The following is a 26,769-nucleotide window of genomic DNA, read 5'->3' as shown; positions in this document are numbered from 1 at the left end:
TGGTAGCACCATTTACTATCATACTGCACTTCAACGCTACATCATGAGGTTAATTAATGCTCCTATAATCCCCTTGTATTCATGTCAGGGTTTCCATTAGCTGGTAATAGTCGACTTTTGGCCGATAAAAAAAATTGAAAAGCCAATAAATAAAATTGGCAGCGGCCAATTGTCCAAGAGAATAAGAAAAAATCCCAAGCAAAATAATGCTTTTTAGCCTATACACATTGATGGAAATTCATTCGACTGGTCATGCTTATTGGTCTATAGGTTCATTTGTATCATTTTGTGGAATTAAATTGGCACGTGTGTACAGTATATTTGTTATGCATCTTATTTATCACACACGTACAGCATGCAGATACAGAGCCTTTGGGCGTAAAATCTGTCAGACAGCGTGAGAGCTGCTGGAAGGGAGGCTTCATCAGCGCGTCACACACCACTTTGCAATGAGCTGGAGGCAGTATGCATTTTGAAAAGATATACTTCATTGTTTGAAAGCTGAAAGTTCTACTACATATTATGAGGCATGTGCGCTGCCCTTTTGACAACGGTGTTTTCCCGCTAATTGCATTATGGAAAGAACATTTGCGTGTAGCCTACTGCCTTGTGCGCATCGCTGAGCTTTATAATGTGAAGAAATAATAGTTCATCAACATTTGAAGATAAAGTGATCTGTTGCATCAGCCTCGTTAATGTAACCTAGGCTTATTGCAGGGCTTGACATTAACTCTGTCCTTCAGACAAGTGGGACTGATCTTTTACAATAGATACAAATACTTTCCGAAACTCAAGATTCTGTAGTAGTAGTTTATTTTTTTAATAACAGTTAACAACCCCCGTCTCCCCAACAATATGCAAACTATAACAAACTGAATCTGAATACAATGAAGCACATCAGTGACATCAGTGAATTCACTGACATTGTCCCTTGTGGGGCAGAATTGATTAATTACTGTATAATACTGAATAGAAAAATAACCTATGCCAGGCTAATTAAAGCTGCTGGTTGCCATAGTGCCTCTAAAATGTAGAGATCAAAATGTCCACGAAGTTTTTCCCACAACACCCCAAATTGACAATAGAAAAGGCAGGGGATCCCACTTGGAAAAATGATATTTCCTTTACGCTGGCTGTGTTCATATTCTATGACCTGCAGGCTGTCTCAACACAAAATAATAACATGAAAGCAAGTTCTCATAGTGTAAACATTTCTTAATTGACACTAAACAGTTGTATTCTATAACCACTTAATTTGTTTGATACAATTACAGTTTTCAGGGGAACCCATTTAAATTTCAGGCCCAAATTTACCCTACATGGCGCTAAACTCATACAATACTACAGAGCTGCTAAACAAATTGTAGGCCTTCCACTATTTGTCACATTGGTTAATCTAGAAGTTAGACCAGAGATATTAGAGAAAGGAATCCCATTGGGCAATGAATGGAGGAACGTATAATGCCCCAACCAGCAGACTGAGTGACCAATCGCTTTCACGTTGTTATGCTGTGTTACGCAATCCCTTCTCAAAGGCAGGGTTTGGGTCGAGAAACCTGCATAACTTCCTCAAAAGTACGTAATGTCACCATTCCAAAGCTATACGATATTAAAGAGAACAAGTTAATTATCTCACATCTTGGAAAATATTTGTAATATTGTACTTGTTGACGAAATTCATGGTTGTGTTGGGTTTTTGAGTTAGCTCCCAATTGACTCCTATTCACTCCTTGAAGGAGAGCTCTACTTGCCCCAGAGTCGCCCAGAATGCACCGCGTGGCCCATTGACGATGCAAGGACAACGTACACATTGGCCGTTAATACGATTCCAAAGGAGTTTCCCCATCTCCCCAAAAGTATCTCTGGTTAGACGTAACGTAAACTCAATCACTTTTGTACATCGCCTTGGTCCGTACAATTGATCGTATATTAGCGCCCCAAAAACGTAATACTTCTAAATCAACTGTAATGTCAATACCATTGTAAAGCACAATTTCACCCCTTTCCAACAAAATAAACGACATGACCTAAACGCTGCCCATTTCTGCATGATTCAAGACAGCAATGAGCCCCGTCGGGTATTTTTAAAAATGGCGGATGGGGAAGCTGAACTAATGCGTGATAGTGAGAGATGTTGTGTGGGAAAATTGCTTTTTTTCACTCAATCTGTCCAAATTATCACCTTATCGCCTCTAAAATGTAAATAAAACACTATAAAGAGTTTATATAATGTGTGATTACATACCTATTTGAAGGTTTGTATCGAATTTGAATCGGGTTTTTAGCGCGGTGCTAAAGTGATCTTCAGAAGTAAACAGCGGCTTTGAGAATCATAATCACATGCAGTGATGACTCAAAATATGACTAGGTATCCCCTGTACCCTCGTCACTGTCCATTTCTTGTCTTTAAACGATGAGAGAAGTGCTACGCCTGGTGGAGAGAGATTGTAAGACAGAAATAGTAGCTTTATGCGTGCTGTACGTTACGACATGACACGTCATGATGTAACAGAGGGTCAGTTTTTTCAACTTTTCTCCAATACTATAGAGCCATTACCATGTCGATCAACGCTTGAATAGAAACGTCGTTCATACCCCAGATTTTGAAGTCAACACAGTCGCTACAGTCCCATTCGTTTTCTTTCCAGCCTCGTTTGAATGTCGCGGTTGCGCACATTTGTACGGAATGGGGTGAGTTTACGTTAGTTTCGTGAGCCAATGCTAAATAGCGTTAGCGCAATAACAATAGTCAATTGCGCTAACGCTAGTTATCAACTACCTTCAAACTACACGCAAACATAAAATGTTATCCACGAGTTCATCTGAATGTGAGGAAGTAGATAAAGGGCTTCAATGCCAAAATACCAAACTATTCCTGCATAGCTAGCATTAGCTGATGAATGTAACCAGTTGGTGGCTAATTGACTGGCAAGTAATGTTAGCCTGCCTTCTATGCTAATGTTATCTAGCTAACTTGGGTGTATATATAGCCAGCCTGTGAACCTGTTAGTCGGTTTCGGGTTACTAAAATCAGGTTGATGAACTTACGTATCTGCAATACCGGGGAAACCCTGACACGTTGAGCAGTACATGACATCTCCCTCTGTGTCGACATATTGAACCCATGGAAACTCACAGGTCGGAATGAATTTTCCTATCGTTTTTCCTCGTATGCTGCCTTTTTAGCAGGTGGTTCAAGGTTTGGTAGTGGTAGTGGACGATGGGGCGCTTTCCTGGTGCCTGGCCAGCTTTCGGGGCTTGTTGAAACATTTTTTATTAGACAGCTATCTACCTCTCTCCATCTCCTAGAGAGAACACCGGCAAGAGAGTAGGCTACATACATTTGAAAACAGAGGTAAAACCGCAGCTACACACACGTTTTTATTTTTTTTTATTTTTTTATTTCACCTTTATTTAACCAGGTAGGCTAGTTGAGAACAAGTTCTCATTTGCAACTGCGACCTGGCCAAGATAAGGCATAGCAGTGTGAACAGACAACACAGAGTTACACATGGAGTAAACAATTAACAAGTCAGTAACACAGTAGAAAAAAGGGGAGTCTATATATACATTGTGTGCAAAAGGCATGAGAAGGTAGGCAAATAATTACAATTATGCAGATTAACACTGGAGTGATAAATGATCACGTGACGAAAGAGAGACTTCAGACGAACCACTCCAACTCACAGCTCAATTCATTAATAGATAGAAAGACCAGTGTCTCCGTGCAGAGATTGGGAGTTGACAGTGCACAACACATCGAATCCTTAGGACACTTTGATCAGATTAATTGTTAGATATGTTATTTTTACTTGTCCATTCGGAGAAACCGAGTCTAAATTTTCCTTGTCCGGCATTTTTTTTCCCAGGCAAGCGGACAAGCATTAAAGTCCAGCCCTGCCTACTGGTTGTGTGCATTTGGAATCTATCGTCCCAGTATCTGTCTGGAATAGGCCATTTCTTTCTCGACAAGTTGACCAATAGAATAGGTAAACCTTTCTACAATGGGGGATAGTAGATTGAGATAGGCTAATGATTTTTCAGTTGGTTACTTGTCTTGTTGGCTGAGGAAAAGTAAATGTGCACAGTTATTTTAACATCTTCAAAGTGCACATCAGAATTTGGCAGAAGGACCGGCACATTGGTACATCCTCAACTTGCATGTTCTGTTAATATGAACTACAATCATCTAAATGTGATTTCTGTCATTCTGAACACCGTGGGTGGACGCCCTTAATCAGGTTACGCACCCAATGCCTATGGGTCTGGTAAATGTCTCAAAAGTCCGGTAAATTAAAATGCTGCATGTCAAATGTCTGATGCCACATTTTTCTAATGGAAACCCTGATTCATGGACATTACATTTGATTTAGAAACGTATTTGAGTAAAATAAAAACAAAAGGTTTGTTTTGTCATTAAAATTATGGGAAAGCTTAATAAACCAATTAGGCACATTTTGGACGTCTTGACATTATGAACAGAAATGCAATGATTCATTGGATCAGTCTAAAACTTTGCACATACACTGCTCCCATCTAGTGGCCAGAATCTAAATTGCGCCTGGGCTGGAATAACACAATATGTAATTTCTCTTGCAATTTCTTTTTTAAACAACATGTTTTACTAGATCCAATGTGTTATATTCTCCTACATTAATTTCATATTTCCACAAACTTCAAACTCTTTCCTTTCAAATGGTATCAAGAATATGCATATCCTTGCTTCAGGTCCTGAGCTACAGGCAGTGAGATTTGGGTATGTCATTTTAGGCGAAAATTGAAAAAAAGGGTTGGATCCTTAAGCGGTTTTTAAAATGTTGTGCTTCACTGAACAGCAGCTGCAGGTGGCTCTACTCTCACTTTCAGCAAGGCCTCTTGTGGATGAAGGAATTTAAATAATGAATTCAACACATTAAAAACAGATCACAGAAGCAGCAGTAGCTGAGAATTTTATTGTGGCATTATAAACAAATGAACAGAGTAATTTGATATATAATATTGTATTTGCCATAAGCGCTTAGTAACAGCCCCTGAAACAGCTAACTCCCTTACTTGAGAGCCAAAACATGGAGCAAAACATTTATCCCTTGATGAGGAACTAAGAGTACCACAGGGCTGAAGAGGAGATTGCATGTCTTTGTAAGCTGCTTGCCCTCCAGAAAACATGTGTAATCATCCCTAGATTTGTATAAGACTACATACTTGGAGAATTATGTAAAATGTTAAGATTTCCTAGAAACGTCTAGAGTGCTTATCTGTCTATGAATGAATCCTTGGAGGGACCAACAAGAAAACACAAACACGCAAACACACACTCAGACTGACTCATGCACGCTTATACACACAAACACACACACACGAACGCACGCACACACACCTCCAATCAAGCCCCCTCTCCGACCCCAGTCACAGCACAGTATTGATTCAGTTCTACACAGAGAGCCCTACTGCTGTGCTGCATATTCCTCATTAGGATTTCTTGAGGAGAGGAGCTCAACTCATACAGGATGAGAGGCGCTCAACTCATACAGGATGAGAGGAGCTCAACTCATACAGGATGAGAGGAGCTCAACTCATACAGGATGAGAGGCGCTCAACTCATACAGGATGAGAGGAGCTCAACTCATACAGGATGAGAGGCGCTCAACTCATACAGGATGAGAGGCGCTCAACTCATACAGGATGAGAGGAGCTCAACTCATACAGGATGAGAGGAGCTCAACTCATACAGGATGAGAGGAGCTCAACTCATACAGGATGAGAGGAGCTCAACTCATACAGGATGAGAGGCGCTCAACTCATACAGGATGAGAGGCGCTCAACTCATACAGGATGAGAGGAGCTCAACTCATACAGGATGAGAGGCGCTCAACTCATACAGGTAAACAGGATGAGAGGAGCTCAACTCATACAGGATGAGAGGCGCTCAACTCATACAGGATGAGAGGTGCTCAACTCATACAGGATGAGAGGCGCTCAACTCATACAGGTAAACAGGATGAGAGGCGCTCAACTCATACAGGATGAGAGGAGCTCAACTCATACAGGATGAGAGGAGCTCAACTCATACAGGATGAGAGGCGCTCAACTCATACAGGATGAGAGGAGCTCAACTCAAACAGGATGAGGGGAGCTCAGCTCATACAGGTAAACAGGATGATAGATGCATTCCAACACTAGTCTCTTCCTGTCACCACAACCAGCTCTCTGCACTCGCACGTATGCACGCACACAGGTATTTCAGAAGAATTCCTCCAAGGTTAAATAATCTAAGGACGAGCCAGGAGGAGGGTCTTTAAATAAACCGAACAGGGGGTCTGTAGAGCAGGGAAGACAGTGAGCCAAAGGAGGACAGGGGGTCTGGGTCCAGGAAAGGGGCTGTGGACTGAGACGTGGGCCAGACCATGGGCGGGAGGCAGAGGGGCCCTGGCCAGGCGAAAGGAAGCTCGACTGTGCTCCGACAGTATTCCTGAAGAGACTAAAAATAACCACACAGTAAACAGTCCTCCAGGGAGTAGCTCTAGAGGACAGTGTGTGTGTGGTGTGTGGTGTGTGGTGTGTGTGTGTACACGGTTTACTATACATCTGAGTACCAGAAGTCCTCGCAAGAATTGTAAACCAACAACAATTCAGAGAAGTCTAGGCTATTTTAGGTTCAGCGGTTAGGTTAAGGGTTAGGGTTAGGTTTGAATTAGGGTTAGTTGTTAATGGTTAAGGTTAGGGATATAGGATTTTGAATTGGAATCAATTGTTTGGTCCCCAAAAAGTCCTCACAAGTATGTGTGAGAGTGAGTGAGAGAGGCAACCCCAGTCCCAGAGGTATGGTATGGGATGTAGCTTGTCAGATGTCAAGGCCAGTAGTTTGGGGAGCGGCTCATCTGGACAAAGAGGCCCCAGGGAGGGGTGCTGTTCGCTGGGTGGATGACCCCACATCTACCCCACTATCCCAAAGCCCTGGGGAGGTGGGAGGAATGTAGCAAAGCACTGACAAAGAGATCCACTACGACCCTGCTATTCTCAGTTATAACAGCTGTGTGTGTGTGTGTGTGTGTGTGTGTGTGTGTATACACATTCACATACTCAAATCAAAGGGAAAGGAAAGGATGCAGCAGCAGTCCATGTTATTCAACAGTGGGTAAAGATATTAGCTGCCACTGAGAAGGATGAGTTCACTAAGTTCAGCCCCAGGATAGATTTAATGGGGAAAGTCAGATATGAGGATCCATATTATCGGTCTTATTACCTCTGTAATGCTGCAGTTCACAGGCACACACCATTTCGCTGGTGTAATCTAACATAATATAAGCCAGGTGCTCAGGCATCTCTCTCTCTCTCTCTCTCTCTCTCTCTCGCTCTCTCTCTCTCTCTCTCTCTCTGACAGCCACTCTCCTCCTATCATAAAGAGGTCATGTCAGCCTGCTGCTGGGTTTAACACTTTCTGTGGACACATGACACTCTTGTGATGACACTCTCATGCCCCATTTGCCCACTGTCTCAAGAGATAAATCCATGTCTAAGTCAGTGAAGGATTATGATAGCTAGCTACAAGCTTGTCTCCTTGGTGCCACAAATGGGTCACTCTTACCAGCCTGTCTGTTGCAGACGTAAGGCTACGTCAGTGTGTGTGTGTGTTCATGTCCAACAGTATCCTTTAAATACTTTCCCCTTGATTAAGGAATTCACTAGGGATTTTTCTAGTTGATTATAAGGCCTGAGTCTTTGTCTAGACGAGGGAGAGTTCATTTCCTTTGTTTTGTGGACTTGTCATGTAAGCCACCCTGTCCTGTGTGTGTACGTACTTCAAATGTCCCTGTCACTGTCATTGTGTTTGCTGAGAGACTTCTCTTCCACCACACGTTGTTCACTCTATTTTGTTTTAGTCTCTGTAACTATATCCTTCTCCTTCAACGTTACAAAAAGCTTATAGGCGTTTCAAGTTGTCGGCGCCGCGTCAGAGCTTTGAAAGGGCGTTTTTTTGGGTTCCCATTGTTTGTGGTCGGAGATTATGAGGCCCTTCTAGGTGGGATCCCAGCCAGCCAGGACTAGCAGCTTCCTTCACACACACAACCTTACTCTCAGCTCAGGGAGGCAGACTTTTTAGTGTCTTTCTCGCTCTCCAGACTTTCACGTTTTTCCACACAGAGAAATGAGACACATTCCGTTAGAAACAGCTCATCACGGTTTTGCAGAAAAGTGACCTACAGTAGCATCTGCCAGTGAATAATTTTCACTATCACTATGGTTTAATATGGGGAAAAGTCATAATATACACAGAACATCTGATAAATAAATATTGAAGGTTACTATAGCGACATCACCGGCATACAAGTCCAACTTCATTTCATTATATTTGTTTTTACGTATACATCCCCCCCCCCCCCCCATGTTGCTTTCAATAAAAATAAGTCATGGCCCGGGAATGCTTTGAAGCCTGTCTAGCTCCCAACAGGTAGAGACTCAGCCACAGTAGATATAAAAACCTGCTACAGTATCACTGTTTGATGTAAACTGCTTTGAGAGAGAGCGCGAGAGAATGAAAGCGAGTCCCCATGAGCCCTCCTGGTCTCCTATTCCTTTTTATAAAACACTCCTGTATGGAGGAGCTCAGTCCTGCCTCCCACCATTCTGCACTAACCTGTGTAGTTCTATACAGCAAGTTATTCAAGATGGTTGGGATTCAGCCAAAGAGCCTCCACCTATAGCACCATGGGCATACTATATATTGTTTCACAGGAAGTGAAACAGAAGGGAAGTATAAAAATAACACTGAAACTACTGTGGTAATGAAACCACTGGACTGTAGTAGCACCGCCAGCTTGAAACGCATGACGTTTTCCAAATGGCACCCTATTCCCTACTTTTGAGCAAGTAGTGCACTATATATGAAATATATGAAATAGGGAAGTAGGCCCCTATTTGAACCCCTTCTGAACAGATTCTACAATGCTGTTGTTTCTAATACAAACTATTTGTTAATTTAATATAACTGATGTAAGACCCTATTAAAACATGCAACGGGCAAAGAAAACACATTACAGTTAGTTGCTATTCACTTGCAACCATCACAGACTGATATTTTCATAAATAATGAATGAACTTGCTGGCTATCGTTCAGCAAGATGATTCAATCAAGACCTCTCTATTCCTGGATCTGTCTCTATTCTCTAGCTACATTCTACTGACCTCTAACATGCTGCGTGCGCATGTTGTCCATCCACACCAGACGCCATCAGGACACGCAGGTTCAAATATAAAAACAAACTCTGAACCACCTATATTCATTTGGGGACAGGTCAAAACGCATGAAACATTCATGGTCTAGCTTGCCGTTGCTAGTTCATTTGTCCTGGGATATAAACATCGGGTTGTTATTTTACCTGAAATGCACAAGGTCCTCTACTTCGACAATTAATCCATAGATAAAAAGGTAAACCTAGTTAGTTTCTAGTAATCTCTCCTCCTTCAGGCTTCTTCTTCTTCTTTGGACTTTCTATGGCGGTTCGCAACCAACTTTAAGGTGCATTACCACCACCAACCAATCTTTCAATCACCCACGTGGGAATATGCACCTAAAAACCAATGAGGAGATGGGTATGCAGACGCTCGTTGAAGCACGAGAGCAGTTTGGATGAAATGATTGAATAACATGTATGTGTACATTTATTTTGCCATGCTCACACGTATAACGCAAGCGGTGTGGTTAGCATGTAACAAGCCTTAAAAATATCTAATATGGAGGCCTGCCAGGTGGCACAGCGTTTTAAGGCACTGTTGCAGTGCTGATGCATCATTACAGCCCTGGGTTCGCGTCACAGCCGGGCCGTGAGCGGGAGACCCATGAGGCGGTGCACAATTAATTGGCCCAGCATCGTCCGGGTTAGGGAAGGGTTTGGCTGGCCGGGATCTCCTTGTCTCATTCTGCTCTAGCGACCCCTTGTGGCGGTCTGGGCACCTGCAAGCGGACTTTGTTCGTCAGTTGGGCGGTGTTTCCTCCGACACATTGGTGTGGCTGGTTTCCGGGTTAAGCCAGCAGTGTGTCAAGAAGCAATGCAGCATGGCAGGGTCGTGTTTCGGAGGAAGCGTGGCTCTCGACTTTCACCTCTCCCGAGTCCATAGGGGAATTGCAGCGATGAGACAAGACAAACTCCCAATTGGATACCACGAAAGTGGGGTAAAAGTGTAAAAAATGATAAAAGGAATATCTAATATGTCTCTCTAAGGACATTAGACAGCATTGGCTTAACACTCGAAGATCTGGATTGGTGATACTCCCAGAACACTGGTATTAAATTCCACACACACTCACACACACCTACCTCTTGCTATCAGTCTGGCGGGCCAGGCTCGTGTCACAGTAATAGGCTGTACAGATGACAAGGCACACAGGAGCCTTGGGTGGAGTTATGACCACAGTAAACAAAGCCTTGAAGTGTGGCCCTGCAGAGGAGAATACGAGATACACACACAATCACTGATGATGAATTCACAGCAGCCTTGTAAATTGTTTTGGGTACTCAAAGAATAAACGGTACGACCACAGAAATGACATGTAAGTGACATTGAACATCTCTCACTGAGTTACAGTATGCCTAGTTCACACAGAGGAGAAAGGAACGAGGCATTCATGGAAATCAATAGGAGACTGAAAAGTGTGGTTGGCCGTTTCAAAAAGACAGAACAGAGCCAATGTTATCTATCATAATGGTTGCTTTTTAAAGTCACACAGCTGTCAGATACAGTATGTAGGGATTGCAGGTGTGTATGTGTGACTGTCTGAACTGTGTGTGTGTACTGCTGCGGCTGTGTGACTAACCAGACCCCAGCTGTTGCAGACGCCACAGCAGCGAGTAAAGCACGCACACACAGAAAGCCTACTGGGAAAGCTATGGGTACTGCTGCTCATCTCCCATAATCCTTTACTCCGCCAACACCACAGCTGCCAAGGATATCCCAGGGGTTGACATGCCCCAGACGTCTCTCTCTGTCTCTGATGTTCCGTACAGTACACTACGTTAAGTTAAACTAAACTCCACACAGTACAGATAGGAAGTCAACATCTAAACATATTGTAAATATCACATTCTAAATCTGAAAAACAGGAACAGGAAAAAGTAGCTAGACTGTTTTCTATCGCGCATGAACTAATCGATTGGACGACAGAGAAAGAAAAGTGTTGCCGTGTAACTTCAAAACTCTCTCCCCCCCCCCCATTCTCTCGCTCTCTCTTTCTCCGAGATGGAGTACCCTACCGTGACACTGAGTGCCCTCCTGGCACACAAGGCCGCCAAGCCAACCTGTCCATCCATCACCTAGCAACCCCATCACCCATGGAGACAGAGAAAAGAAGAGGGATGAAATGACAGACTGAACAGACCTTAACCTCTCGTCCTCACCAAGAGAGACTGACAAGGGGGATTTCTTCCCAGATCTAGAGAGAGAAAGAGACAGCCAGCCAGACAAACACATAGCCCTGTCAATACTATGTGATTATACAAGGTGAGAGTTACAGCCAGACAGACACATAGCCCTGTCAATACTATGTGATTATACAAGGTGAGAGTTACAGCCAGACAGACACATAGCCCTGTCAATACTATGTGATTATACAAGGTGAGAGTTACAGCCAGACAGACACATAGCCCTGTCAATACTATGTGATTATACAAGGTGAGAGTTACAGCCAGACAGTCAGTCAATAAGATGCCTATAGAAGAGAGATGGATCGATGGCCATGAGGTACAAGCTATTCATCACACAATCACTCGACAAGACAAGAACTGCAATTTTCTGGGCCTATTCACAAACAGATTCCCATCTGGAGTGCGCTCTCGCTGGATAAGAACAAAATGGGACAATCTAACAATGGGGTGGGGGCTGTGTGGAGCAGGTTGAGAGACTGACCATGATGGGAGAAGAGAGCAGCTGAGGGGTGTGGTGGTCTGAGGGGGACATGAATCAGGACAAGCATATACTGTAGGCTAAAGGAGTGAGACATTCCAAAACACTCAGCACAGGTCTATAGAGTATAACATAGAACCTGCTTAGTTTTTGAGTTAAATTTCTTTTTCACAGTTGTGGTTGAAAACGTCTTAAAATACACTATATGTACACACACAAAAGTATGTGGACACCCCTTTAAATACCGAGCACACAGCCATGCAAACTCCAGAGACAAAAATTGCCAGTAGAATGGTGACTTTCAACGTGGCACCGTTTCCAACAAGTCAGTTTGTCAACTTTCTGCCCTACTAGAGCTGCCCCGGTCAATTGTAAGTGTGTTATTGTGAAGTGGAAACATCTAGGAGCAACAACGGCTCAGCCACAAAGTGGTAGGACACACAATCTCACAGAACGGGACCGCCAAGTGCAGAAGCGCGTAGCACATAAACATTGTTCTTCTTCGGGTTACAACGCTCACTACAGAGTTGCACACTGCCTCTGGAAGCAACATCAGCACAATAACTGTTCGTCGTGAACATCATGAAATGGGTTTCCATGGCCGAGCAGCCGCACACAAGCCTAAGATCACCATGCGCAATGCCAAGCGATGGTTGGAGTGGTGTAAATGCGTTCTCTGGAGTGATGAACCACATTTCACCATCTGACAGTCCGACAGACAAAACTGAGTTCGGAGGATGCCAGGACAACGCTACCTGCCCGAATGCATAGTGTCAACTGTAAAGTTTGGCGGAGGAATAATGGTCTGGTGCTCTTTTTCATGGTTCGGGTTAGGCCCTTTAGTTCCAGTGAAGGGAAATCTTAATGCTACAGCATACAATGACATTCTAGATGATTCTGTGCTTCCAACTTTGTGGCAACAGTTTGGGGAAGGCCCTTGTCTGTTTCAGCATGACAATGCCCCCTTGCACAAATCAAGGACCATACAGAAAATGGTTTGTCGAGATCGGTGTGGAAGTTGACTGGCCTGCACAGAGCCCTGACCTCAACCCCATCGAACACCTTTGGGATGAATTGAAATGCGGACTGTGAGCCAGGCCTAATCGGCGAACATCGGTGCCCAAAGCCGGTCCCCGCAGCAATGTTCCAACATCTAGTGGAAAGCCTTACCAGAAGAGTGGAGGCTGTTATAGCAACAAAGCTTGGACCAACTCCATATTAATGCCCATGATTTTGGAATGAGACGTTCGAGGAGCAGGTGTCCACACACACTACATGACCAAATGTATCTCGAAATGGTTGACAGCTTAACTTTAATCCAGCCCTCATCAGCTGCTGTCAGTGTTTTCGTAACATTAAACATTAAAACTGGAGCTGTGTAAAAGAGGACAGAGAGGGGAGCTGCCAAAAAAGGTTTTGCTCATGACATCAACTGAAGTGCCTGGAATCTTACTGATGCTCAGTGTGAGTGTCACAACATCCCTGATGAGTGAAAGACAGATGAATATGTCCCTTCTACACCCAGAGTGATGGACGGACGCACGCACGCGCACACATGCACACAGTGTGAAATATTACTGGATAGTGTTGTTTCACATACCCAAGCACATATTGCAGAGACAGCAGTGGAGGTCTAAGGTCTCTTGCTGTCCTTATCCAATCATCATGCAGCAAGTTTGATTACAACTGGATTTCCTCTACTCACTTCCTGTCCAAGTAGTTCCCATTGGATCCTTTCCTGCCATCTTCATCATAACCTTTCTTCCTGAATGATCATGTGTTCCCATACAATAACAGTCCCATTCCCTAACATTCCCATTCCCTATGAACAAAACAAATGCTTTGTCGGATACCTAATCATGAACCTCAACCCTCATACCGTCTCCTCTCTCTCTTGTTTTCTTCTTAATTCTCCTCCCTCGTCTTTCTGTTTCACATCTCCTTTTCATTCCAATAATATGTGTCTCCTGTTCCGAAAGAAAGAACAGAACATCCTTCCCTATTCCCAGTGTTTAGTCATGCATTGCATTATAGATGATTAAACTACCACCCTTCTCCCTTCTAAAGGGCAGTGAACTTGAAAAGAATGCACAACAACATACTAGAATGCACAACAACATACCAGAATGCACAACAACATACTAGAATGCACAACAACATACTAGAATGCACAACAACATACTAGAATGCACAACAACATACCAGAATGCACAACAACATACTAGAATGCACAACAACATACTAGAATGCACAACAACATACTAGAATGCACAACAACATACTAGAATGCACAACAACATACCAGAATGCACAACAACATACTAGAATGCACAACAACATACTAGAATGCACAACAACATACTAGAATGCACAACAACATACTAGAATGCACAACAACATACTAGAATGCACAACAACATACCAGAATGCACAACAACATACTAGAATGCACAACAACATACTAGAATGCACAACAACATACTAGAATGCACAACAACATACTAGAATGCACAACAACATACCAGAATGCACAACAACATACTAGAATGCACAACAACATACTAGAATGCACAACAACATACCAGAATGCACAACAACATACCAGAATGCACAACAACATACTAGAATGCACAACAACATACCAGAATGCACAACAACATACTAGAATGCACAACAACATACTAGAATGCACAACAACATACTAGAATGCACAACAACATACTAGAATGCACAACAACATACCAGAATGCACAACAACATACTAGAATGCACAACAACATACTAGAATGCACAACAACATACTAGAATGCACAACAACATACTAGAATGCACAACAACATACTAGAATGCACAACAACATACCAGAATGCACAACAACATACTAGAATGCACAACAACATACTAGAATGCACAACAACATACTAGAATGCACAACAACATACTAGAATGCACAACAACATACCAGAATGCACAACAACATACTAGAATGCACAACAACATACCAGAATGCACAACAACATACCAGAATGCACAACAACATACTAGAATGCACAACAACATACTAGAATGCACAACAACATACTAGAATGCACAACAACATACCAGAATGCACAACAACATACTAGAATGCACAACAACATACCAGAATGCACAACAACATACTAGAATGCACAACAACATACTAGAATGCACAACAACATACCAGAATGCACAACAACATACTAGAATGCACAACAACATACCAGAATGCACAACAACATACCAGAATGCACAACAACATACCAGAATGCACAACAACATACTAGAATGCACAACAACATACTAGAATGCACAACAACATACTAGAATGCACAACAACATACCAGAATGCACAACAACATACCAGAATGCACAACAACATACCAGAATGCACAACAACATACCAGAATGCACAACAACATACTAGAATGCACAACAACATACTAGAATGCACAACAACATACCAGAATGCACAACAACATACCAGAATGCACAACAACATACTAGAATGCACAACAACATACTAGAATGCACAACAACATACCAGAATGCACAACAACATACCAGAATGCACAACAACATACTAGAATGCACAACAACATACTAGAATGCACAACAACATACTAGAATGCACAACAACATACTAGAATGCACAACAACATACTAGAATGCACAACAACATACTAGAATGCACAACAACATACTAGAATGCACAACAACATACCAGAATGCACAACAACATACTAGAATGCACAACAACATACTAGAATGCACAACAACATACCAGAATGCACAACAACATACTAGAATGCACAACAACATACTAGAATGCACAACAACATACCAGAATGCACTCAAATGAACTAGAATGTTGTAAAATACACCATTCTTTAGTTTTGGCCTGAGCTTTCCTCTCCTTTCCTCTTCAGTCGTTCAGTATTCTGAGGAGGTTTTCTGGCCCTGCTTGAGTTCAGAACCTTTTTGTTGCTGCTCACTGCAGCACAGTCCCTTCTTGCTGCGTGCCTCCTCTTTTTCAATATCCCCCTCTCCTCTTTTCTAATCTCTCTTCTTCCAGCACTCCCTCCATCTCTAGTCCTGAGAGATTGCCAGCATTATCACAAGACACACACAGACATCTTTCATTCCACTACATTTCCTGTCCACTTCAAACTCCCCCTCCCCTGCCCGATGGTTGATATATGTGTTTGATAAATACATTCCTATATTCTTACATAGTTGGTTAAACGTTAAAAGGGCTTTTGCGACCAAGGTCAAATCATTTTTAGGGGGATATTTTTCTAATTGTGAAGAACCTAGCTCACACTCAATTATGGAGAATTGTATCTAGTACTCTTGTTTAACACTAACCATGTTTCCATACAGTTTTTATGCGAGTAAAGTCATATCATATAAAAAAATTATGACAGCTGTGATGGCAACAGGAAGTTTGTGTAATTGAATAAATGCCAACAGATATTTTGTTCATTTGACACGGTGGGGTGTTTTTGTGTCTGTAAAATTAACTATGCGAGAAATGACGGTGGAAACACCTTTATGCACAAATATTGAAATAATAACCATCATATCGAAATCAATTTTGATTCACGTGATGATATGAAGAGTGGTCCTCCCACTACGACTCGGGAAACCATGCCGTTTCTTAGGCTACAGATTAAATAAAAGATGAACTTCACAGGGTTGTGAAAGTGCAAGGTGATGAGCTTGATGCTCCTTCACAATAAATATTGAGGGTCTTATTCTGGTGACATGATGATCGATGCTTGGCTGCCGCTTGATACAAATACAAAATATACATACTCTTATCCATAATAATCTCATCGTCTAGATAAGGCTGGGTGATACAGTGCATTCGGAATGTATTCAGACCCCTTAACTTTTTCAACATTTTCTTACGTTACAGCCTTATTCTAAAATGGATTCAAATGGATTTCCCCTTCAATCTACACACAACACCGCATAATGACAAAACAAAAACAGGTTTAGACATTTTTGCACATTTATTTATATACGTACAGTGCCTTGCGAAAGTATTCGGCCCCCTTGAACTTTGCGACCTTTTGCCACATTTCAGGCTTCAAACATAAAGATATAAAACTGTATTTTTTTGTGAAGAATCAACAACAAGTGGGACACAATCATGAAGTGGAACTACATTTATTGGATATTTCAAACTTTTTTAACAAATCAAAAACTGAAAAATTGGGCGTGCAAAATTATTCAGCCCCTTTACTTTCAGTGCAGCAAACTCTCTACAGAAGTTCAGTGAGGATCTCTGAATGATCCAATGTTGACCTAAATGACTAATGATGATAAATACAATCCACCTGTGTGTAATCAAGTCTCCGTATCAATGCACCTGCACTGTGATAGTCTCAGAGGTCCGTTAAAAGCGCAGAGAGCATCATGAAGAACAAGGAACACACCAGGCAGGTCCGAGATACTGTTGTGAAGAAGTTTAAAGCCGGATTTGGATACAAAAAGATTTCCCAAGCTTTAAACATCCCAAGGAGCACTGTGCAAGCGATAATATTGAAATGGAAGGAGTATCAGACCACTGCAAATCTACCAAGACCTGGCCGTCCCTCTAAACTTTCAGCTCATACAAGGAGAAGACTGATCAGAGATGCAGCCAAGAGGCCCATGATCACTCTGGATGAACTGCAGAGATCTACAGCTGAGGTGGGAGACTCTGTCCATAGGACAACAATCAGTCGTATATTGCACAAATCTGGCCTTTATGGAAGAGTGGCAAGAAGAAAGCCATTTCTTAAAGATATCCATAAAAAGTGTTGTTTAAAGTTTGCCACAAGCCACCTGGGAGACACACCAAACATGTGGAAGAAGGTGCTCTGGTCAGATGAAACCAAAATTGAACTTTTTGGCAACAATGCAAAACGTTATGTTTGGCGTAAAAGCAACACAGCTCATCACCCTGAACACACCATCCCCACTGTCAAACATGGTGGTGGCAGCATCATGGTTTGGGCCTGCTTTTCTTCAGCAGGGACAGGGAAGATGGTTAAAATTGATGGGAAGATGGATGGAGCCAAATACAGGACCATTCTGGAAGAAAACCTGATGGAGTCTGCAAAAGACCTGAGACTGGGACGGAGATTTGTCTTCCAACAAGACAATGATCCAAAACATAAAGCAAAATCTACAATGGAATGGTTCAAAAATCAACATATCCAGGTGTTAGAATGGCCAAGTCAAAGTCCAGACCTGAATCCAATCGAGAATCTGTGGAAAGAACTGAAAACTGCTGTTCACAAATGCTCTCCATCCAACCTCACTGAGCTCGAGCTGTTTTGCAAGGAGGAATGGGAAAAGATTTCAGTCTCTCAATGTGCAAAACTGATAGAGACATACCCCAAGCGACATACAGCTGTAATCGCAGCAAAAGGTGTCGCTACAAAGTATTAACTTAAGAGGGCTGAATAATTTTGCACGCCCAATTTTCAGTTTTTGATTTGTTAAAAAAGTTTGAAATATCCAATAAATGTCGTTCCACTTCATGATTGTGTCCCACTTGTTGTTGATTCTTCACAAAAAAATACAGTTTTATATCTTTATGTTTGAATCCTGAAATGTGGCAAAAGGTCGCAAAGTTCAAGGGGGCCGAATACTTTCGCAAGGCACTGTATATATATATTATATATATATATATATATATATATATACACACAAAAAATGAAATATCACATTTACATAAGTATTCAGACCCTTTACTCAATACTTTGTTGAAGCACCTTTGGCAATGATTACAGCCTTGAGTCTTCGTGGGTATGACTCTACAAGCTTGGCACACCTGTATTTGGGGAGTTTCAACAATTCTTCTCTACAGATCCTCTCAAGCTCTGTCAGGTTGGATGGGGTGTGTTGCCGCTCAGCTATTTTCAGGTCTCTCCAGAGATGTTCGATCATGTTCAAGTCCGGGCTCTGGCTGGGCCAATCAAGGACATTCAGAGACTTGTCCCAAAGCCCCTCCTGCGTTATCTTGGCTGTGTGCTTAGGGTTGTTGTCCTGTTGGAAGGTGACCCTTCACCCTAGTCTGAGGTCCTGAGCGCTTTAAAGCAGGTTTTCATGAAGGATCTCTGTACTTTGCGCCGTGAATTTTTCCTTTGATCCTGACTAGTCTCCCAGTCCCTGCCACTGAAAAACATCCCCACAGCATGATGCCGCCACCACCACGCTTCCCCGTAGGGATGGTGCCAGGTTTCCACCAGATGTGACGCTTGGCATTCAGGACAAAGAGTTCAATCTTGGTTTACTAAGGCCAGGTGAATGTCACCTCCCTGACCAAGGCCCTTCACCCTCGTTTGCTCATTTTGGGCCGGGCAGCCAGCTCTGAGAAGAGTCTTGGTGGTTCCAAACGTCTTCCATTTAAGAATGATGGAGGCCACTGTGTTTTTGGGGACTTTCAATGCTGCAGAACTGTTTTGGTACCCTTCCTCAGATCTGTGCCTCAACACAATCCTGTCTTGGAGCTCTAAGGACAATTCCTTTGACCCCATGTCTTGGTATTTGCTCTGACATGCACTGTCAACTGTGGGACCTAGACAGGTGTGCGCCTTTCCAAATCATGTTGAATCAACTGAATTTACCACAATTGGACTCCAATGAAGTTGTAGAACCATCTCAAGGATGATCAATGGAAACAGAATGAACCTGAGCTTAATTTCGAGTCTCATTATGTAAATAAGGTATTTCTGTTTTTGCTTTGTCATTATGGGGTAGTGTTTGTAGATTGATAAAGACATATTTTAAATGAAATGTAGAATAAGGCGGTAATGTAACAAAATGTGGAAGGGGTCTGAATACTTTTTGAATACAGTGTATATAAAATATTTTTATTTTGTCCGCTTGTTCTCATGTTGCAATTTGTCTCGTCTCCTTCGCTCCTCTGTGCCGTGTGCACCTTCCCATTTACACCAGAGATCTGTATATAATGATGAGATGCACATCTCCGCCCCAACAATGGGAGTCGTTGTCCCAAAGGCGGGAAAGCAGGCGACAAGCTTAGGTCCAAAATAAGCCCATAGCAATGCATTGGCCTTATTTTGAACAGATTATAGCGCTTCACTTCTTCCTCTATGGTTTACACACACACACACCAAGCCCCTCCCCCTGCCTCTCACGCCAACAAAGCTGAGAGGTCACATCTTCCTCGCTGACAAGCGGTTTCAACTCGTAATTTGGATTTGAGGTTTGGTCCAACAGAACAGATCATATACACACCACAACACATGGAGACATTATTTTACTGTAATAGACAAGAAGTTCACTTTTTTTTAATGACAGCCGTTTTATGTCTCAACTCCTCAAATTGCGTGCAGAGCAGACACTATTAAAACAAGAGCATTACTGAACAATGATTCTGGAAAATGAATGTTCAGTTTGTCTCACGCAGCATTGAGATACCGCTAGCAGCATTTTAGCCAAAGACTGTTAAACTAGCTATATAGTCTGTGTTTTATAAATGTGCAATACGCATAAAGCATAACTATATAAGGAATTGGAAACTCGTTCTCATTCTGAGAAATAAGGTAAGCCACTTGATTTCAACATCTGAACAAAATGGACAGGCTAGCATGCTGTTCAAACAGTTGGAGACTAACAGAAGGTTGTGTTCATAACAATTCAACTGTTCAACCTTGTTAGCTAGCAAATAGATCCAAATTGGCTACAATATAAAGATTAGCCAGCTAATCTCTAGCAAGTGGGCTTGAGATTGTTGATGAGGCCCGTGTTCATTTTCCATAGCCTAACGCCTGCTACAATAAGTTATTAGTGAATGTGCATTATGCATGCTTCTATTTACATTTTTAACATAATTAGGCTTTTCTCCCACTTTTTATGGAGACTCTTTGGGTCGGCTCGCTCAATATAAATGGCGCCAGAGATGTGGGAAAGAGGAGACGGTTGGGTGAATATGTAAAACCCCAAAAAGTACAGGTGTTGTTTCTGTCGGAGACGCATAGTGATGTGTTGAATGACGTCGATTGGGGGCTCTGGTGGAAAGGGGAAAGTGTGTTGAGCCATGGAACAAATGTTAGCGCAGGGGTGGCAGTCCTTTTTGTACCTGGTCTGGCGGTAAAAATGTGCTCCTCAAAAGAGTTGTGAATGGGTAGACCGCTTGTAGTAGAATCAGAAATTAACAACCAGGGTTTTGTCCTTATAAATGTGTATGCGCCTAACACAGAGAGAGAGAGGGGGTTCTGTTTGGGTGTCTTAGACAGGAACTCTCACAGGTAGCGCCTGAGAAGACGCTGGTGGTCGGCGAGGGCTGGAACTGTACAATGGATTTTACGTAAGACAGAAATGGGTAGGAGCCTCATTCAGGCTCAGTGGTGTTAAGGGACATCATTAAATCAGTTTGCCCTAATGGATGTTTGGAGAACTATACATCCCAACACAAGATACATGGGTAAAGGTTTTTGGGGCTAGGGTGAGTGCAGCCTGACTTGATCGATTTTACATGTCCAGGAATCAGGGCAATAAGCTGTTGGGTGCTACCATTCTCCAAGTGGGTTTTTCAGATCACCAAATAACCATGGCTCGGCTGTCTATTTCACCAGGGCCTCGGCAGGCATCCTATTGGAAGTTTAATGTAAAGCTCTTACAAGATGCCACTTTTTGCTCAGGTTTCCAGACCTTTTGGGAAAGGTGGGGGCAGCAAAGAGAGGAGTATGAGTCTCGGAGTCAATTTTGGGATGTGTGAAGTCTAAATTCTGCTTTTCTGTCAACAGTATACAGCTCTCATCCTCAGAGGCTAGGAGAGTATTGGGGGAACTAGAGCGTTGTATTAGTGAGATAGAGGTAGAGATGGTGGGGCAAGGCAATGTAGGCCTCCAGACTAATTTAGCTGAATTACGTAGGGACCTGGGTAGTTTTTTTCTAGGTTAAAGCAAAGGGAGCACTTGTAAGAGCTAGGTTCTCCATGCTCAAGGAGATGGATGCTCCCAGCTACTTCTTCTTTGGTTTGGAAAGACAGAGCGGTGAAGCCAAGGGTATGCATTGTCTACGGCTGTCTGATGGGCGGGTGACCTCTGTGGTGGGGGAGATGCGGCTGTCTGATGGGCGGGTGACCTCTGTGGTGGGGGAGATGCGGGAGCGGACTGTGGAGTTTTATACTGAATTGTATAGGGCAGAAGTGTGTGATCCTATGTGTGCTCAGGTTTTGTTTGCAGAACTCCCTAAGCTCTCTCTGGCACAGAGGGATGAAATGGACATTCCTCTGTTGTCCCATGATCTGGCAGAGGCCATAACCCAGATGTCCCCTGGCCGTGTACCGGGGGTCGATGGACTCCCAGTGGAGTGGAGTCTTATAAAACAATTCTGGAGAATAATTGGACTGGACTTCTTTTGCGCGAGTGCTTCGGGATAGGAGAGTTGCTGATGAACTGTCGTCGGGAGGCTCTGACTCTCCTATCCAAGAAAGGGGACTTATGTGCACTTAAGAACTGGAGGTTCAAGGCTGAAGTCCCATCTGGACTCTATAGTATACAAGGACCAGACATATTGTGTACCGGGACGTTCAATCACAGACAACTTGTTCTTTCAATCAGGGAAGGGTTGGAAATGTCGAGAGTTTCTAATGTGAACTTTGAACTGGTCTCTTTAGACCAAGATAAGGCTTTTGATAGAGTGAACCATGAGTATCTGTTTAATGTGATGTCTGTGTTTGGGGAAAAGTTTTTAGCCTGTGTGAAGATGTTGTATGGTCAAGGTGGGAGGGGGGCTCAGTAGGCCAGCCTGGGTGTATAGTGTATACCAGGGCAGTTATATACACTAGCCATTGAGCATTTTTTGGGCCTGCAATGCAGGAGACTGCAGGGAGCGTGCTGGACAGGGATGAGTGTGTTGATAGGCATTGCAGTGTCAGCGTATGCAGATGACGTTTCTGTGATGGTTAGGGATGGTCAGGTTATGCAGGCACTAGAGACCAGTCTGAAGGTGTACGAGGGAGCTTCGTCAGTTAGGCTAAACTGGGGCAAGAGCAAAGCTCTGTTATGTGGGACATGGAGGGATAGGGCCCCCCTCTGCTTCCAGGGGGTTTGCAGTGGGGTTGTGAAGGGCTTTACATTTTGGGGGTGTAACTGGGCTCGGAGAGGTGGGTCAGAAAGAACTGTGAGGGGCTGTCACAGGCAGTGGTGTCAAGACTGGCCAGGTGGAGGTGGCTCCTGTCCCAAGTGTCATATAAAGGGAGGGTGCTGATATTCAACAACCTGGAAGTATCTTCCCTGTGGCATAAACTGGCTGTCCTCAACCCCCCTGCCGGTCTGCTCGCAGACCTGCAAAGCAAGCAGGTGGATTTTTTCTGGTCGGACCATCACTGGCTGAGGGCGGCAGTGTTGTACATGTCCATACATGAAGGAGGACAGAGCCTGGTGGAACTGAAGAGCAGGGTGGCTGCATTCCGACTAAAGGCGGTGCAGAGACTGCTGTTCCATACCGATGTCGGCTGGAGGGAACCAGCATGCACGCTGCTGAGGAGAGCTGGCGGATTAGAGTTGGTTCGGCAGCTGTTCCTCATGAAGCTGAAGAGGCTGAGTACTGCAGGTCTCTCTGATTTTTACTCTGCAGTGCAGAAGGCCTGACAGCTGCTAAGGCCCACATAAGAAGAGGGTGTGGAGACAGGCTCCTCCCGCACCCAGAGCCCAATCTTCCACAACCCAGCCATCCCTTTGAGATTGGTTCAGTTGGCCACCCTGCAGAGGCAACTGATGGCAGCGGGTTTACAAAGGCTGGGTGACCTGCGGCTGCTGGGAGAGGAGGGGTGGAAAACCCTGGAAGTCCTGGCACAACAAACAGGACTAACATCTCTTAGGCTGCTGGAGAGATTCCTGGAGGAGGTCCAGGAGGCCCTGTCTGAGCCGGTAAGGGGGGGGGGGGGGGGGGGTTTCTAGCAGCCAAAGGGGGAGGGGCCACCACTGCAGGTGCCGGCAGAGACTGGAGACTGGCAAGGGGGTCTGGAGGACTTGTTAGATTTTAACACTCCGAGCCTGGGGGAGTTTGAGGGGTTGGGAGGTAAAGCCCTCTACAACCTCTGTGTTAAGGTTAGGAACATTAGGAGCCTAACAGGAGTGAAGGCACATCAGTGACAGGGGGTATGTGGGGCGGAGAGTATGGTGGGTTTTAGATGGAGGGGGCTCTACAAACTCTCAGTACCAAAGAGGTCAGGGGACCTCCAGTGGAGGGTTCTACATGGAGCCCTGGCCACTAACAGCTGGTTGGCACAAGTTGACCCGGGAGTCAGACAGGGGTGTACTTTCTGTGTCATGGGTGAATCTGTGACTCATGTGTTTTCTGTGTGCGTTCTGTTGGAACGTCTGTGTGAGATGTTGAGGGTGGAGTTTACTGTTGGGATGTTTATAATGGGATACAGGTATTCTAATAAGGAAATGGCCAAATGTGTGTTGTTGAGTTTTCTGTTTGCTCAGGCAAAGTTGGCTATTTGGCTAACAAGGAGGAACAGGGTCAAAGGTGGGGGGATAACAGACCCTTTACTATTATTTAATGGTATGATCTCTGTGCGCCTTAGGGTAGAATTTGAGTTCTATAGAATGATAAAAAGTGTGGAGATGTTTCAGGAGATATGGTGTGTCGGGCGGGGAGGGGGGCTCTGTCCAGCTGGGGAAGATGGGCTGGCTAGAAGTAGTGAGGTTTTGGTTATTGTGATTTCTGGTGTTTTGTATCATGGGATAGAGGGCAAGGAGAGCATGCAGTACAGGGGATATTAGTTGTTTTTTTAAGGGGGGTGGGCGGGGTGAAGTTTTAATGAAATGAGGATGTATCATTAAAGAAAGTCAAAAAGTCACACCCCCCTCCCATGGCCATCTCCTCTATGAGTGGCAGATTGGAGAGGAACGAGAACGTCAGTAAACAAACACATAGGGCTCATTGAGTAAATCTGTGGCTGGGTTGTTTGCCAAAGCGGACAATCTGTAAATATGCTTCCCCGTTGTCCTCTTTGGCAAACGGCCAGCCACAGATTTACTCAATGAGCCCTATGTCTTTGGAGAGTGAGGAGAAGAGAGTAAATTCCCTTGATGGCTAACGTCAGTAAACAATCTGCCCAGTGAAGGGAGGGAGGTGGATAATCCCTTGCTGTCCTTCTCATGTTACTGCTGCACTTTGAGGGGAAACAGATATATGAACGCTCTCTCTGGTGAAATGGGCTCTGTATTACTACTGTATTACCAGATGAATGATTAATATGAAGGCTCTCTCTCAAACACCGTACAACACTACATACAGTAACCAGACAGTTGACCCAGGGGTGATCCCTTCCAAGTCTTCCTGTTTCTGCTCACATTAAATAGAAAATAAAGATATGTTAGAGATTTTTTTAAATACAGTGCATTCGGAAGGTATTCAGACCCCTTACCTTTTTTCCACATTGTTACATTACAATCTTATTCTAAAATGTATTAAATTAATAGTTTTCCTCAATCTACACACAATATCCCATAGTAACAAAGCGAAAACAGGTTTTTAGACATTTTTGCAAATTAAATTATTCAGACCCTTTGCTATGAGACTCAAAATTGAGATGTTTCTACAACTTGATTGGAGTCCACCTGTGGAAAATTCAATTGATTGGACAAGATTTGGAAAGGCACACACCTGTCTAGGTCCCACAGTTCACAGTGCATGTCAGAGCAAATACCAAGACATGAGGTCGAAGGAATTGTCATAGAGCTCCAAGACAGGGTTGTGTCAAGGCACAGATCTGGGGAAGGGTACCAAAAAATATCTGCAGCATTGAAGGTCCCCAAGAACACAGTGACCTCAATCATTCTTAAATGACAGAAGTTAGGAATCGCCAAGACTCTAGAACTGGCCGCCCAGCCAAACTGAGAAATCGAGAGAGAAGGGCCTTGGTCAGGGAGGTGACCAAGAACCCAATGGACACTCTGACAAAGCTCCAGAGTTCCTCTGTGGAGATGGGAGAACCTTCCAGAAGGACAACCATCTCTGCAGCACTCCACCAATCAGGCCTTTATGGTAGAGTGGCCAAACGGAAGCCACTCTTCAGTAAAAGGCACATGACAGCCTGCTTGGAGTTTGCCAAAAGGAACCAAAAGGACTCTGACCATGAGAAACAAGATTGAACTCTTTGTACTGAATGCCAAGCGTCACGTCTGGTGGAAACCTGGCACCATCCCTACGGTGAAGCATTATGGTGGCAGCATCATGCTGTGGGGATGTTTTTTACCGGCAGGGACTGGGAGACTAGCCAACAGGACAATGACCCTAAGCACACAGCCAAGACAACACAGGAGTGACTTGTGGACAAGTCTCTGAATGTCCTTGAGTGGCCCAGCCAGAGCCCGGACTTGAACCCGATCTAACATCTCTGGAGAGACCTGAAAATAGCTGTGCAGCGACGCTCACCATCCAACCTGACAGAGCTTGAGAGGATCTGCAGAGAAGAATGGGAGAAACTCCCCAAATACAGGTGTGCCAAGCTTGTAGCATCATACCCAAGAAGACTTGAGGCTGTAATCACTGCTAAATGTGCTTCAACAAAGTACTGAGTAAAGGGTCTGAATGCTTATGTAAATGTAATCAGTTTTATATACACACACACACATTTGCAGAAATGTCTAAAAACCTGTTTTGCTGTGTCATTAGGTGGTATTGTGTGTAGATTGATGAGGAAAAAACAATGTAATCCATATTAGAATAAGGCTGTACCGTAACAAAATGTGGAAAAGGGGTCTGAATACTTTGCGAATGCACTGTATGTCTCTGATACAGGCAGTTTGTTGCTCCAGACCAGACTCGCCTCAAATCAGATCAAGCCTGGACAACCAGGTGAGGTAC

General features: G+C 43.6%; 1 protein-coding gene across 8 annotated transcripts in view; it reads right to left on the bottom strand.

Moving 5' to 3' along the window:
* LOC110496546 (phosphoprotein associated with glycosphingolipid-enriched microdomains 1) overlaps positions 1 to 26,769 on the bottom strand; it is an 81,029-nt gene that overhangs the window by 43,126 nt on the left and 11,134 nt on the right. For 4 of the 8 annotated variants that reach the window (XM_036953275.2, XM_036953278.2, XM_036953274.2 and 1 more), the window contains exon 2: positions 10,317 to 10,437. The exons of the other annotated variants lie outside the window; for them this stretch is intronic. The gene's annotated coding sequence lies outside the window, so the exon portion shown is untranslated. The remainder of the gene's footprint in view (positions 1 to 10,316; positions 10,438 to 26,769) is intronic. 8 annotated transcript variants of the gene reach the window in all.

Source organism: Oncorhynchus mykiss, chromosome 18, assembly GCF_057628025.1.
Source record: "Oncorhynchus mykiss isolate SJ-2025 chromosome 18, ASM5762802v1, whole genome shotgun sequence".
Classification (NCBI taxonomy): Eukaryota; Metazoa; Chordata; class Actinopteri; order Salmoniformes; family Salmonidae; genus Oncorhynchus; species Oncorhynchus mykiss.
Note: the sequence above shows the minus strand (reverse complement) of the source record. Positions and strands in the feature narration are given on the sequence as shown.